The sequence below is a fragment of the Poecile atricapillus genome, chromosome W (assembly GCF_030490865.1).
Source record: "Poecile atricapillus isolate bPoeAtr1 chromosome W, bPoeAtr1.hap1, whole genome shotgun sequence".
Classification (NCBI taxonomy): Eukaryota; Metazoa; Chordata; class Aves; order Passeriformes; family Paridae; genus Poecile; species Poecile atricapillus.
In genome coordinates, this window is record NC_081288.1 from 103,954,536 (window position 1) to 103,970,242 (window position 15,707).

Consider the following 15,707-nt stretch of genomic DNA (forward strand, 5'->3'; position numbering starts at 1 on the left):
TAAACAATTGCAAATGTTTTTGCATGCATGCATTGGCTTGCTTTTGAGTTCAGAGACTCTTATTCCACCAACTGCCACTGCAACCCTTTGCTTAATTTAAGTGAATGCCCTAGAATTCAAGCTTTTCAGGAAATTTCTCCTCTATTACCCCACCAAAATATGCAACAATAAAATTCCTCCACTAAGGTGTTTTCCTGCAGCTTTTCTGTCCCAGCCTCTCCTTTCACAACTCCATGTCCCAAAGCCTTACACTAACATAAGACAAGGTCAAAGAGGCTGTAGCCAGTGAGACCTTGGAGGAATTTGGGTACCCAGTGACAAAAATTGTCATGGAGAACCTTTTTCTTAGCTGAATCCTGATCCCAGAAACAAGTAATCTCCATTTCTGCCAAATCTCCCAAAGTTCTCTGAGCAGGTTAGTGCCTAAGCCAAGTTACAAGCAGGGAAGGAAACTTCTCCTCCACTTTTCCCTGAGACTCCTAACCCAATAACCATTCTCAGGATATATTTTCATGAATCTCCTCCCTCCAAAAGGCCATGGTAGCCAAAATTTTCTTTTAAAGTACAGAATGAAGTAGTAGTCCATGTTCACTTTCTTTTTTCTTTACCCACTGCCCCATCCCCAAAATTTCACAGGTGCTCATTCACTCTCTTTAACCTCTGTGCAAATAAATTCATGCTTCTGTGTATGGTGTATGGTCCCAAATGTGAGGGTGATACAGTTTACCAGCATTTCAACAGCAGCTGAAGCAGTCAGTGATAAATGGATGTTGAAGAGCAGTCAAAGAAAGCAAGTTTCATATCTGTAATTGCAAATGGTAGCATGGGAGATGTGATTTTGAAACAACAAAAGAAAGATTTATGTCTCTAATGAAAACAGCTCCAATGTCAGACTCAGCACAACTTCCCAGAGAAGATAAAAACACAAGAATTATCTCAGAAATGACTCAGTGAAAAATTCTGAATAACAAATGCAGTTGAGAAAATGCCTCAGGCAGTTTGCAAATAGGAAATAAAGGAGGACATAACAGATTTATTAATCACTATGATTTATGCATCTAGCTTTGCCAGCAGTGCACTACAGTAAATTAAAGCACAGTCAAACATTCTTCCACATTGTTTGGTAAGTGAACTTCCATCCTGGTCTGAGACAATGCTGGTTTTAGGCCACACCTGCCAAGCTCAACTGCATTTCTAGGATCATGAAGTGCCAACACACAAGATCTGAAGAGTCTTCAGGAAGAGCATTTCAGCCACTGATTTTTGTCTTTGCAGCTGAAAACTGAAGCTTAGGAAGACATGACTGCAAGCACATAAATGTTGTCTGCAGAGCCTCACCTAGATAGTGACCAGAAAGATAACAAAGCTTGTTGTCCAGGTGTAAATCATCTGGTGCAAGATTGCAACATGAAGGATTATTCCAGATTCTCCCCATGCAGGGCATGTCCTAAATGCCCATTTTACAGAATGCCCATGCTGGGACAGGCTGTGAGGAGAAAGTTTGGAAACAGAACCACAAGGACTATTGAATATCTTGGCCTTGACCATCCTGTCCATGTGTTCTGACTCAGCTCCAGGACGGTGTCTTTAACTAATCAGTGACAACTTATGACAGAAGTTTGTAATATTTAGATTCATATTAAGAAAATGTATGATGTTGCAAGAGTCAGGAATTGGGTAGGGTTTAAATACTGCTTCAGAGTCACAGGAACACAGAGGCACCCAGAGCCCCAGAGCCTCCCCTTGTATTTCCAGATTGTGGCACAAATCCCTAAGGTTACGAAGATGGAAAACAATTTTTATGCAAAATCTGATTCAGTCTTGCACATTCCCTGTGAAAGAAGCAGTTAGTCTTACTGGGGGTTAGAGTCAAACCTTTTTCCATAGCTAACTCTCCTTGCCTGGCCTGAGTTTCCCTGCTGTGACCAAGCATCCCTAATTAATGACAAGGAAGCAGCCAGACACACACTTTGCCAACTCCATCATTACCTCCTTGTCCTGGGTGCTGCCAGGCCCCACAGGCAGCTTGGGCCAAGTCTCTGTCACCCCTAAGAAATGGAATTTAACCTTCCTGGTTACCTAACCATGGCATCCCCACAAACGAGGTGTGCCTAGGGGCACTGAAGCCAACCAGACAGCTCATTTCTTTCTTTACAAAATGACACTGGCATCATTGTCCTAGCTGGAAATGAAGGTGACCTAATTCCTTAGGACCTGGGTAAAGATCTGTAACTTCACTGCAGCCCCATTCAAGCACTGTTTCCAACCCACATTTGCAAAAAGGTTTGTCCTGGGGATGGTTCAGTCCAATATATTGTTAAATATCCACAGCTGTTGAGGACATTCTGGCAGTGGGCCCCTGCTCCCCCCTTGCTGCCTTCTCACACTTCCTGCACTCAGGCTGTGCTCCAGTTCAGGTCTCTCTTCCCAGATCCCTCAGGTCTGCAATCAAGAAAGGAGCATGCCACCTGCCCCAGAACCAGAATCCTTTATCTTGTCTGAAGAATGTGCATTGTCCCTGTGTTTTAATGCTGAGGCAGAGCCCAGATTGTTGAACACCAGGCTGGGTGCTGTGAGCTGGGGATGTGCTGAAGCAAGGCAAGGACAGACAGGCTGCACACCAGCAGCATGTCTAAGGTGCAAATCAGTGCTGGTTTTAAATAAATCTCCCTCATCCCCCATGGAAATGCTGTGTCCAAGGATCCTCTGCAGTCCTTTACAACAGCATTGGATCCCACCACCACATCCCTTCACATCACCCACTTTTAAACATGACCCCAAGGCCTTTTATCACTTAAAAAACAGAAGCTGAGATTTTCAAAGTAAATTACATTAATTAACTTCCTCTGCAGAAGAGGAAAGGGTGAAGCCTTCACACAGCTTAATTGCTGGCTTGGAGCTCCATGACTTCACTACCAACGTTTCACACTATTTTTCTTCAGGTCCAAATCAATCTCAACCCTCCATTACCCTCCATACACATGCTCAACATGTAGAGCCCAAAATGACAGACTGTATTTCAGCCTAACTCATTGAGAACAATTTTTAAATCATTTTTCTCCTCCACAGGAAGAAAAACTACAGCTCATGCATGCGTGAACCTCTACCACCAGCTACCAGCTGACTGAGAAATGGGGGGACCACACAATGCACCCCTGCAGCCACAGTTTGGGTGATACAGCTCAGCATTAATGCAGGATTATAGACTGCTGTCTGTACTTGAGCATATAAAACATTCCCCACCAAATGCAGCTCAAAAACAGGCAAAGCAAAATAGAAAGGGTACAAACAGCCATGAGCAAAGCATTAAATCAGCTGGTTCTGGACTCCTTTCTCAGTATTACTGCAATGTGGCTTCTGAAAGAAAACGAGTGTATTGAATTAGTGCAAGTGGAAAATTGGTTCTTTGACCAAAATGGAAAAAAAAAGCAGGGGTAGGAGGGAGTTGTATGGGCAAGATTCTTTAAATAATTGGGGGGGGGGGGGTCTTTAATTGGAGAATTAGAAAAATAAATTAGGAGATTGGCAAATTTTCATCTAAACATTTCAATAGCCAGACTCAATTCTGGCTTTAGTTCACTCTTCCAATGATGATACCCACTGAAAAATGTCAATAATATGAGAAAAAGTTATTGTTGTTTTCATTTTCCACAAAAAAAAAGGATTCATCTTCAGTGCAACTCTCATTTCAGTCTGTACTTTTCACAAGCTGGATGGGCAGAGATTTACTCCCTCAAATGACTCCCCTCCACTAAAATCTGCCGGGGGGGAAGAAAGAATAAGACAAAGAAGAGGGACAATACACAAGTCACAATGAGGGGTAGAACAGAAGAAAAGAGGGTGAAAGCACCTAGCAAAATGACACAGAAAGAGAGCAGGAAGGGTGAAAGAAAGAACAGTGTTATTTTTTATTCCCTCTTCCATTACAAAGAGTTTAATTTTCTTTTCTTCATCCATTGTAGAAAACCCCACATGTTCATGGATTTAAATAGTAAAGACAAAGCCTGGGAAAAGAAACAGAGTAGAGTTGCATGAGGTCACAGCCTGGTTCATGTCCTAAACCTGAGCCCACACCTTTTCCCACACTACTTTATATTTTACTGTCACTGATGTGCTGTCCATCAGCTTTCTTAGCAGCCTATAACAAGGTAACAGAAAAGCGGAGCCCACAGTGCTCCTTGGGGAGCCAAAAGAGATCTAACATTTTGGAAATGCTTACCCACATACAATAGTTCAGAGAAAAGCTCTTTGAAAACAGAGGGTTCAGGAGATGGGAAATATTTGCAGAAGAAATCATTTTCTGTAGAATATTGCTTTCACAATGCAGTGGATAAACAACAAGCAATGGATAAACATCAGTTGAAGGAAATGAAGAAGCAAGTTTTACAGACACCCAAAATGAATTCATGCCTTGTTTAGTTTTCAAAATGTTGGTTTTCCCCTGAAAATACATCTCCATTTGTGGTGCAGGTTGCTCTATAGCATTGAGTATTTTTTCCTTAATACCCCTGTTCAATTTATCCCTCAAGGTGTCCTTATCACAAAACCATCCAACCAGGTAGGGTAACCGATGAACTGTGCATGTAGACAAACACAACAGGTGTTCCTGCAAAGTTTTATTGGTCCTGCCTGCACTGCTGCCAAAGAAACTCCTCTCCAAGCTGCTAGCAGAGTTTGGTGACTGTCAAAGACCTGTCTGGGATGCTCCTGGACAAGCAGTCACAACATGGCAGGGCTCAGAGTACTCCACACATGGGGTTTGCACCAGTCTTTTGGAGGACAAGATGTTTATAAAACCCCTTTGCTGTCCAGCTCTGGTGGCTTACAGAGCACGTGGGTGGAATATTTGCTGTGTCTCTGCCTTGGCCCCGTGAACACATGGCAAACAGGGGAGAGGAAATATAACTGAGGGTTCATGGGTTGAGGTAAGGGCAGGGGGAGGTCACTCACCAAATAACATCATGGGCAAAATAGACTTAGAGATATTAACTGACTTTACTCCTGACAAGGTCAGAGCAGGACAGTAGAGAAGTAAAATAAAACCTTAAAAATACCTTCTCCCTACCACTTCCTCCTGCCCAGCTCTACCTTCTCCCTGAGTGCTGCAGGAAGACAGGGAATAGGTTTTCCAGTCAACTCATCATGGGGTGCTTCTGCTGCTGCTGAGGGAGAGGAGTCCTCCCTCTGCTTCACCATGGGGTCCCTCCCACGGGAAACAGTAATCCATGAGCTCCTCCAGTGGGTCCATCTCACAGGCAACAGCCCTGCACAAACTGCTGCCATGAGGATCACTCTTCCACAGGGTCAGTCTGTCAGGAACAGGCTGCTCCAGTCTGGGTCCCTCGCAGGGTCACAAGTCCTGCCAGCAAACCTGCTCCAGTGTGGACTCCTGTCTCCATTGTGCAGGTCCCAGCACAGATTTCCCAGGGGGTCACAGCCTCCTTTGGACATCACCCTGCTCCAGTGTGGGCTCTTCCATGGGCTGCAGTGGATCTCTGCATCCCCACAGACCTCCATGGCTGCAGAGACACAGGGCAATCTCCTGGAAATGTTTTTTAACACCCTACCAACCTCCCCTGTTATTTTACTGCATTTTCCTCCCTTTTTTTCCCTGCAGCAGACAAGACAAGACAGACAGTTTCTGAGAAGATTTCAACAAGGTTTTACAGAAAGTGAATTTACCACTCCTGACTGTGAGTACTCTTGGTGGAAGTCTCAGGGTTGCACTCATGTAACCATGGAACAAAAATGACATTTTGACTATCTAAATACTTGTAGGCAGGCCACAAATAAATGATTATTCACAGAAATTATGGGCAGTATTATCTCAAACAACAAACACATTCAAGAACATCCAGGCAAGCTCACAGACAGTTTGCAAACAGATAAAAAGGCCCAAACACTTCATTCAGTTATTTGCTGTAGATTATTCACGCAGCTCTAATAACAGTACCCTGTCTCCATGAGTCTGCATCAGATGCAGTCCAAAACTGGGATGGTGGTGAAAGCTCCCACTCTATCATCATGAAAACCCAGATGAAGCTTTTTTCTTTTTTTTTTCCCCATTCATTTCTACCAAATAAAAGCAAAAGATGGGATTATCTTCACAGAGTTTGGTTTTGAGTTGCTTCATTTCAGTGGCATGCAGATATTTTCCCTGTGGTTTTGCAGGATGACCAGGAACACCTGTTGAGTTTAAAAGAAAAGCACAAAATCCCCATGAAGCTGTGTTTTTATATTGGTTAGATTTTGGAATTTTTCACCCTCTGTTTTTTTAGGTTCTGACAGCAAGCACAGCCTGCAGGGAGCATTGCTTTGGAAGCTGTTAAAGAGCAGTAATTGCTGCTGAAGGGGGACTGGTTGCACAGGATATGATAAAATGACCTCCCAGTGGCTACAATTCATGCAGCCACCAGGCTCTGGGCCAAACACCTTCAGTGTGTCTCAGCCTCCACAGAGGTGGCACCCACCCTACAGCTGTTCCTCCTTCCCTTGCTTGTGCCACAAAAAACTTCCCACACCGTACTGGGGCCCTCAGCCACTGGGCTGCACCCCGTGAGCAACCCCTCAAGCAAGAGCAGCAGCCACCCTCCTGTGAGGCAGGAAAAGCTGGAAACGAGCCCTGCCAGCCTTGGGGTGGCCAGCAGGGATGCTCTGGCAGCAGGCAGCTCAGGAGATTGGTCTCCCCTGGTTCAAGCCCCATGGTCTTCACCCTTGGTACTCAGCCTGGCCTAAAGAAAGAAAATTTGGGCTGGTGGTATGCTCTGCTATTCACCTTGAAATGTTTCCATTTTCCTCCTGGAATCGTTGGTCACATCTTCACATTTTCCAGGACCCAGAGAGTACTTTGGTCTCATTCACCTCGGGGGTTTCCAGCAGTGCTGTGCTCTTCACCTGTTGGGGGGTGGGTGTTGTTCTTTTTTGTTCCTTCTCAGTTATGGAATTTTTTGTACATTAGTTCTGGGGAAAATCTGATGGCCGGTACTTGTTAGGTGCTTGAGAAACACAGGGAGTTTGGCTGGCCCCAGGGGGGAAGGGGGAGCAGGAAAAAGTGAGGGTGGGGGCAGCTGGGGGCTGGCTCGTTTCTTGGGCTGGAGAGTGAGACACTCTCTCGGAGCTGTTGTGGCTGAGAGAAGGAATTTGCCACCACCCAGACAGAACTGCTGCTTCTTCTTCTCCTTCTTAATTGGTGGCCTTGCACCCCCTGTCCTGCTGGGACATGCCAGTGACAGCCACCGCTGCAGATACACCTCAGCCACCGGCCCAGGATCTCAGCTCATCCCTGCTTTTCCAGCTGACTGTTCCTCAGAGCCCTGCAGGAGCACCAGGACTGACTGCCCGAGGGGGTTTGTGAAGCAAAGCCTCTCCTCCATCCCTTCCCATCTCAGCCGAGAAAGCTGTCACGGGGGCCCCCTGGTTCTGTTGTGTTGTTAACGCTGTAGTATTGTTGTTTGTTTGCCTTGAGTTATATCACATTAGTAAAGAACTGTTATTCCTATCCCCAGATCTCTGCCTGAGAGCCCCTTGATTTCAAAATTATAGTAATTTGGAGGAGGGGGGTCTGCATTTTCATTCTGAGAAGGGTTCCTGCCCTCCTTAGCAGGACACCTGTCTTCTAAACCAAGACAGATTTTGGTGCCCAGTGATGGGGCCCCAAGGGCACTGAGAGAAAAAAGGGTGAAAAAGGAATAACAGTTCTTAAATAACCTGATTTTTTTGTGTGCTGGATATTGAAACCCCATTAGGTGACATCATGTGGTCTAGCTTACCCAGGTTCAGGCAGCACATGGTCATGGCTATACTTCTCCCATTTGTTGCACCTTACCTAAACATTGAGTCCTATAACTAAGGCCACTATGGCTGTTATCCAGTTTGTTTTATGGGTTAATAAGGTGAAGAATTCATGGATTTTTAACCTCCTCTGGAAGGTGGGCACGTGGATTCAGAGCAATCACACAATAACTGAATGGTTTTTGGGTTACTTTAAAAATGGTACCCACAATGAGGAAATGACACCAAGAGGAAATTTTCCCCCCAACCCTTTACCCAGCTCTTTGGTCTACCCCACCAATTTTCAAAGGGTTCAAAATCTCTAGATGCTAATGATATCACACAGTAGCTGGTGTTGCTGATAGGCCTATTCTATTTAGCATTCAGGATAACCACCCTGACACCTACCCCAGAGACTAGGGATGCTTCCCCAGAGCCTGCCCCTGCCCCACAGCCCACCTCAGAAATGAACCACCCACAGTGGGTGGGGGTTCTGGTGAGGGAGATGCTTGAGATACTAAAGGAGTGCATTTCCTCAGCTGCTGGGAAACCCTCCCCCTGCCCCAAAGAGGGGAGAGTCTGATGGTGCAGCAGTGGAACCCACAGATGTTACAACCGTCCAGGTTCCAGCTGAACCACAAGGGCAGTCACAGCCAGCAGCTGTTGCCCCTGTGGAAACGAGGAAGTCTAAGATGAAATCACAGCACCCTGTTGATAAGGATAAGAAAGGAAGGCCCTCACAACTCACAGGGGAGCCCAGAGGTTGAGAATCATCACCAAGTCCCCTGACATATGACAGTCTCCATAATCTGCAAAAAGACATTGTGAGGCGGGGGCGTGAGCTTATACAACCTGGTTACTTCGGGTCTGGGACCTTATGGGTACAGGTGTGCAGGCTGGATGGTGGTGAGGCAAGGAATGTGGGACCCCTTGACGCAGGACTCAGGTGTGAATCAGATATTTGTCAGGGAGCAAGGGCCCCTTTCCCTCTGGGAGCGGCTTTTGATGAGTATAAGAGAGAGGTTTGTCCACAGAGAGAGAATGGAGGAGAACCATCATAGAGGGACTGGGAAAACCCTTGAGGAAGGGATCCAAAATCTGAGAGAAGTGGCAATATTAGAGGTCCTTTTTGGGGAGGGGTGAACAGCATGATAATGACCCCGACTAAAGTCAGGAGCACTGGGCAGATGTTGTGGAGTCTGGCAAACTCTAGGGCCCAGGTGAATACACCTTCATTGCAACAATTAAGGCTGATAACAAGCCAGAGACAGTGAGTTCTGTCGCCACACAAGCTTAGAAATTACAAGTATGATCCATGGCCTGATGCAGGCTCAGGTCTCTGCTGTGATCAAGAGTCTCCAAGAAGAGATGAGTGAAACGATGGGGGGGGATGAACAAGAACAGTTACCCATATGGCACTAGTGCGGGTCACAAGCCCAAAACTCCAAGCCCAGCGTCCCCCAGCTCGAGAGAGAGTGTACACCTCACGAGCTGAGCTGTGGTTCTTTCTACGTGACCATGGGGAAGACATGGGAAAGTGGGATGGGAACCCACTTCTGCCCTGGCAGCACGAGTGCGTCAACTCAGGCAGGGAACCAGTAACCAGAAAGGTTCCACTAAAGTGAAGGGCCTCAACCTACCGTGACCAAACTGCCAGATATTACAGAAAAGAGGATGATCCCCTTGAAGAAACCTCTAGCATGTATGCCCAGGGAGGAGAGGATGACCAGTGCTAGAGGGGCGCTGCCTCTAGCCAGGAAGAGGCACGGGAAAACCGGGTCTTTTGGACGGTGTGGATCCGATGGCCTGGCACATCAGAGCCACAAAAATACGAAGCTTTAGTTGATACTGGTGCACAGTGTACCCTAATGCCATCAGGACATGTGGGGGCAGAACCTGTTTCCATTGCTGGGGTAACAGGGGGATCACAGCAATTGACTCTGTTAAAAGCCAAGGTGAGCCTGACTGGGAAAGAGTGGCAGAAACATCCCATTGTGACTGGCCCAGAGGCCCCGTGTATTCTGGGCATGGACTTCCTTCGAAATGGCTATCACAAAGACCCAAAGGGACTCAGGTGGGCTTTTGGAATAGCTGCTGTGGAGGCAGAGGACATTAAGCAATTGAACACCTTGCCTGGACTATCAGAGAACCCATCTGCAGTAGGACTCCTGAAAGTGGAAGAACAGCGAGTACCAATTGCCACCTCGACGGTGCACCGCCGACAGTATAGGACAAATCGAGATGCTGTGATCCCCATCCACAAGATGATCCGAGAGCTGGAGAGCCAAGGGGTGGTCAGCAAAACCCACTCACCCTTCAACAGCCCCATTTGGCCTGTGCGCAAGTCTGACAGAGAATGGAGATTGACTGTGGACTATCGTGCATTGAATGAAGTGACTCCACCTCTGAGCGCTGCCGTGCTGGACGTGCTGGAGCTCCAGTACGAGCTGGAGTCCAAAGCAGCAAAGTGGTACGCCACTATTGACATTGCCAATGCATTTTTCTCCATTCCCCTGGCAGCAGAATGCAGGCCTCAGTTTGCCTTCACGTGGAAGGGAGTGCAGTACACCTGGAACCAACTGCCCCAGGGGTGGAAGCACAGCCCCACCATCTGCCATGGACTGATCCAGGCTGCCCTAGAAAAGGGTGAGGCTCCAGAACATCTGCAGTACATTGATGGCATCATTGTGTGGGGGAACATGGCAGTGGAAGTATTTGAGAAAGGAGAAAAGATCATCCAGATTCTACTGGAAGCTGGTTTTACCATCAAGAAGAACAAAGTCAAAGGACCTGCTCGAGAGATCCAGTTCCTGGGAGTAAAGTGGCAAGATGGACGGCGTCAGATTCCCACTGAGGTCGTCAATAAGATCACTGCAATGTCTCCACCCACCAGCAAGAAGGAAACGCAAGCTTTCCTAGGTGCCATAGGTTTTTGGAGGATGCACATTCCTGAGTACAGCCAGATCGTGAGCCCTCTTTACCTGGTCACCCAAAAAAAGAATGATTTCCACTGGGGCCCTGAACAGCAACAAGCCTTTGCCCAAATCAAGCAGGAGATCATTCATGCAGTAGCCCTTGGCCCAGTCAGGACAGGACCAGATGTGAAGAACATGCTCTACTCTGCAGCTGGGAACAATGGCTTGTCCTGGAGCCTTTGGCAGAAAGTGCCTGAGGAGACTCGAGGCCGACCACTGGGATTCTGGAGCCGAAGCTACAGAGGGTCCGAAGCCAATTACACTCCCACAGAGAAGGAAATCTTAGCTGCCTATGAAGGAGTTCAAGCTGCCTCAGAAGTGACTGGCACAGAAGCACAACTCCTCCTGGCACCCTGACTACCAGTGCTGGGGTGGATGTTTAAAGGAAAGGTTCCCTCTACCCACCACGCCACCGACGCTACATGGAGCAAGTGGATCGCCCTCATCACACAGCGTGCCTGTATTGGAAACCCAAATTGCCCTGGGATTTTAGAGATAATTACAAACTGGCCAGAAAGTGAAAACTTTGGTCTCACTGATGAAGTGCGTCGCTGTTGGACATAATGTAGAAGTGTGGGTTCACAGCACGCACCAGAATGAGTTGCTAGGAAAAGGGACCTTTATTCTCTCAACTTTTCAGCTTTTATAGGGTCTTACACTACAGGGTTAACATGATTGATCAAGGGAACGCCACCTCTTGTTCCATTGGTGGGACAAGAGAAAAATACGCTATCTACAGTTATGTAGAACTGTTTTGAGAAAGAAAGATGGTTTACAAATGTTATCCTTGAGTGCGAGATCTCCCAAGAAACTTTCCCTTGGGAACAGATAAGCCACTGACAGCCTGCAATTCTCTCAGGCTCAGAGAAAATCAGGTCCACAGAAGTGGAGCAGGAACAAGTGGCACGGGCTGCAGAAGCTCTACCATACAACCAACTGCCAGCAGAAGAAACACATTGTGCTCTTTTCACTGATGGCTCCTGTCGCATCATAAGGATGAGGTGAAAGTGGAAAGCAGCCATATGGAGGCTCACACAACAGGTCACAGAAGCTACTGAAGGAGAAGATGGATCAAGTCAGCTTGCTGAACTCAAAGCCATTCAACAGGCCCTGGACATTGCTGAAAGAGAGAAGTGGTTGGAGCTCTACCTCTACACAGATTCATGGATGGTAGCCAATGCTCTATGGAGATGGCTGGAAGGATGGAAAACGGCCAATTGTCAGCACAGGAGAAAACCAATCTGGGCTGCTGATAAGTGGAAAGACATTGCCACTCAGGCAGACAAGCTACCTGTGAAAGTCCGTCATGCAGATGCCCATGTCCCCAAGAGTCAGGCTAATGAGGAGAACCGGAACAGTGAACAGGTGGATCAGGCTGCAAAGATAGAGGTGTCAAAGATAGACTTAGATTGGCAACACAAGGGAGAGTTGTTCCTAGCTCAATGGGCCCATGACACCTCAGGTCATCAGGGTAGAGATGCCACCTATAAGTGGGCACAAGACCGAGGGGTGGATCTAACCATGGACAGTATTTCTCAGATTATCCATGGTGTGCTTGCAGGAAAAATCAAATTGCATTAGTCTGGAAGGGGCAGGGGGCTCAAGGTCACTCTTTTTTCCCACCAGCATTTTGGAGACTTTACTGTCCTCCCAGGACTGCAATTGCCCACAATGGTTATGACTGACTTGCTCTGATTGAGGGTGAAACCTCTGCAGGGAGATCTATCCATCAAAGCAGCCACACTTGCATGGATGCTGTTATTTAAGGGTGGAAATTGTCCCGTTCAGTCAGGTCACAACTGAACATGAGACAGAGACTCACAAACTCTTCACTGGGTTTATTACCCTCTGTTTCAGGAGAGAGTGTGGTGGTAGAGACTGGAAAGTGCCTCATGTGCTCCAGTAGACCAGACAGCACCATTAGAGAGCATAACTACTTGCTCTCCAACAGGTCTTTATGAATGATGGAGCAGGGTGTGTTAAAAGCATGTTAACTTGCTGAGATTCCTCTCAAGTGTCTGTTAGAGCTAGACTTTTACCAGCTGGCCTGTTTTAAAGGGAATCAAATTACATGCCAAATTATGTTTAAAATCATAGGCATACCAATGCATTTAGTAGTAGGACTTGTTTTCTTCACTCTTACCTAGTGAAACAGGCAAACCAGTTTTAGCTCAAATTGCAGGGTGACTGTGCCAAAACTCAGTTTGGGACCCCATAGAGGACAGGCTTCTCCTTCACTGCAAAGAGAAAAGAGAGGCAAGAAGCAAGGAAAACAAAAAGTGAGCTCACAGCAACGTCATGTCTGATGCCTTGGGTTGGGGCTTTACCTCCTGCCTGCCAGTGACACAGCAACTCCTTCAGCTCAGCTACGTTATGGATGTGTAAACAAACAAAACAGACACACCTGAAAATGTCTCAGATCTTGAAGTTATGGGATAAAGAAGCAGGAAATGTTTTTCACTACACGTGTCACCGAGGTTGGTTCTTTGCTTGTTTTAATTTAGAATCATCTTTTCTTAACTATTGCTGTCCTGAACAATGCACAGCCACAAAAATAACACTGCTGCCCATCATCTCCTCTGCCTCTTGGCCTGGAATATGAACAGCTTTTGTTGAACCAGGGCTAGGCACACCAGCTGCTCAAACAAAAAAACTCTTTGGAAAACAGGAAGTTTCCAAAATAAAGTCCTAATTGTTGTTGGGGGGGGGAAATATCTGTTAACATGAGAAGCAAATGTTTTCACACAATGACTGTCACAAATATGAAAGACTTGCAGATGAAAGTTAAAACATGTTAGGTTTTGACCAAAAATATTCTAGTAAGATGCTTTCTTAAAAATATTAATTTAGCTGAGAGCTTGATTTTTCAATCAAAAAATTAACAGTGAAGCAGCCAGGCATAGAAAATTCAGATTACACTCCAAATATTCTCCTTGTGTGTCAAGACAACTGGAGGTAGAGTAAAATGGCCTGGAAGATCAGCAGCAATAGGTTAATATTTAACACAGGGAGGGTGTTTAGGAGCTGCCACACAACAGAAACACCTCCCTCCCCAGCCTGAACACACCAGCCCTTTGGTGGCAGGGCCAGTGCCAGGCAGCAGAATGTTTGGGGAGTTTCAGAGCAATAAAAGTCCATTGGGTAGCAAACAAGTTTGGACAATGCAGACCAACTCTATATAGAGTTCTCCTCCTCCTGCATCGCTTTTTCCAGCAGAATGACAGCTGCCGCCAGGATGTTGTGGGAGAGCTGAGTTTGGGAGCACAGCATCACAGGAGCAGGCTCTGAGTGCTTCAAAAAACTGCACGGGCAGCACAGAACACTCACACAGGGAAACGTGCGGTCCTGCCAAGGCATTCCCACTCCGGCAGCGAGCTCCGGCTCGCTGGAGAGCGAGGGAAAGGAAGGCGATCTTCCTTTCCGAGATGCATCAGGTCTGCTCCCTCCTCAGCTCCAGGACTGAACGCCGGGCTCCCTCTGCTGAGTCTGCCACACAACTGATGTCTGCAGGATCCAGCATGCCGAGGGGTTCCAAAACCTTCATCTCACCCTCCAAGCAGGCAGTAACCACAGGAAGACCTCTCACCCCTTCATCAGGGGAGAAAGAGCTGGAGGTGTAGAACAGGACAAGGCCAGCACTGGGGGAAATTCTCCTCAGATAAACGTGTACATGTGTATACATGTACTGTGCTGTGAACACTTTCACATCTCCAAATTCTTGTTAAAGATTACTGATGCAGTTCCACTGAAGGATGAGGCTCAGTCAGCCTCCCTGTCCGGGCTGTGGAACTGCCAGCAGCTGCTCAAACACCCCTCTGGTCACCTGTTGAGATGCCATTACCAGCACAGGGATTAAATGACTCCCTCAGTTTCAAAGGAGATTTTTGAGGTTTCTGTATCAGAAGCAGAGCAAGTATTGTCCCAGATAGAAACTGAAACACAGCAAGAAATGGCAATTTCATTTTGGGACTCTTCCATGTTATGCCAGAAAAATATTAAAAATAAGTAAGAATGAGCTGCTGTAGATGCTGAGCTCTTCTCTTTCTCATTGTTATATTATTCCTCACTTGGCTACACCTCATAAATGTACTCTCCTGGTCTCAGAGTCTTTTATTTCTACATATCCTCCATTTCCATCCCTCTCACATTATGGCTTTTCAAAGCACAGTTCTTTCCCATCACTAAAAAAAATGCATTCCACTTCCCAAAATATAATCTTATCTTCCCGTAGCCCATAGAAAAACCTGAAGTTACACCATCCCTTCATTGTTTCCTCCTTTAACCATGCCCAGGTCTTCTGATTTCCAGTTCTACCAAGCAATCTTACTAATCTCTGTAAGGAAAATCTCATGCCTAGCTTGCCAGGAAATCCACTTGAGGTGTTAAGCCTCATATTAGATCCTTTCTCTCCTTAGGTCAAGCATTTGGTACCCACAAGTTAAGTGGATTAATCACACTCCTTCTACAGGGACATAGCACAAAGCTGTGTAGCTGCAAAAATACTGCTGGCCTCTGAGGGCATTGCTGCAGGACCCCAAGTTTCTGTGACCTCATCCCTCATGTTCAGAAATGTCAGGGTGCATCTTTTATTATATTGTGAAGGCTATTTGAGCAGATTCATGGTGCTTTTTGACAAGCTTTCTGACACTTCTGTTCATCAGCTCCAGACCTTCCGAGCTCCGTGCTGCAGTAACAGACTGCCTGGAAGTCCCACAGGTTTTCCCCTCAAAATCCATCAGCACAGTCCCATAAGAAGAGGGGAAGATTTGGAACAGTCTTTTTGCCCATTCCCTGCCCAGGCTGAGCAAGTTCCCTCTGTCTCTAGCCCTCCCTCACTCTGTTTCCAAAACATACACTAGTTTAAAATTCCAGGTCTGGAAATTTAACAATAAAGAGTAATGCCCTGCCTCTATATTTTTCCCCCACAGTAACAAGATAGCAGAAAATGTCACAGTCCCTGAG

At 46.6% G+C, this 15,707-nt stretch overlaps 1 long non-coding RNA gene across 1 annotated transcript; it reads right to left on the reverse strand.

Annotated features, from left to right (window-relative positions):
* Positions 1-5,990: 5,990 nt before the first annotated feature.
* Positions 5,991-12,963, reverse strand: LOC131591796 (uncharacterized). Its single transcript, XR_009280463.1, has 3 exons — positions 12,889-12,963; positions 6,776-6,894; positions 5,991-6,186 (listed from the first exon to the last, which is right to left on the reverse strand). It is a non-coding gene; the product is annotated as an uncharacterized LOC131591796 (long non-coding RNA).
* Positions 12,964-15,707: the final 2,744 nt, after the last annotated feature.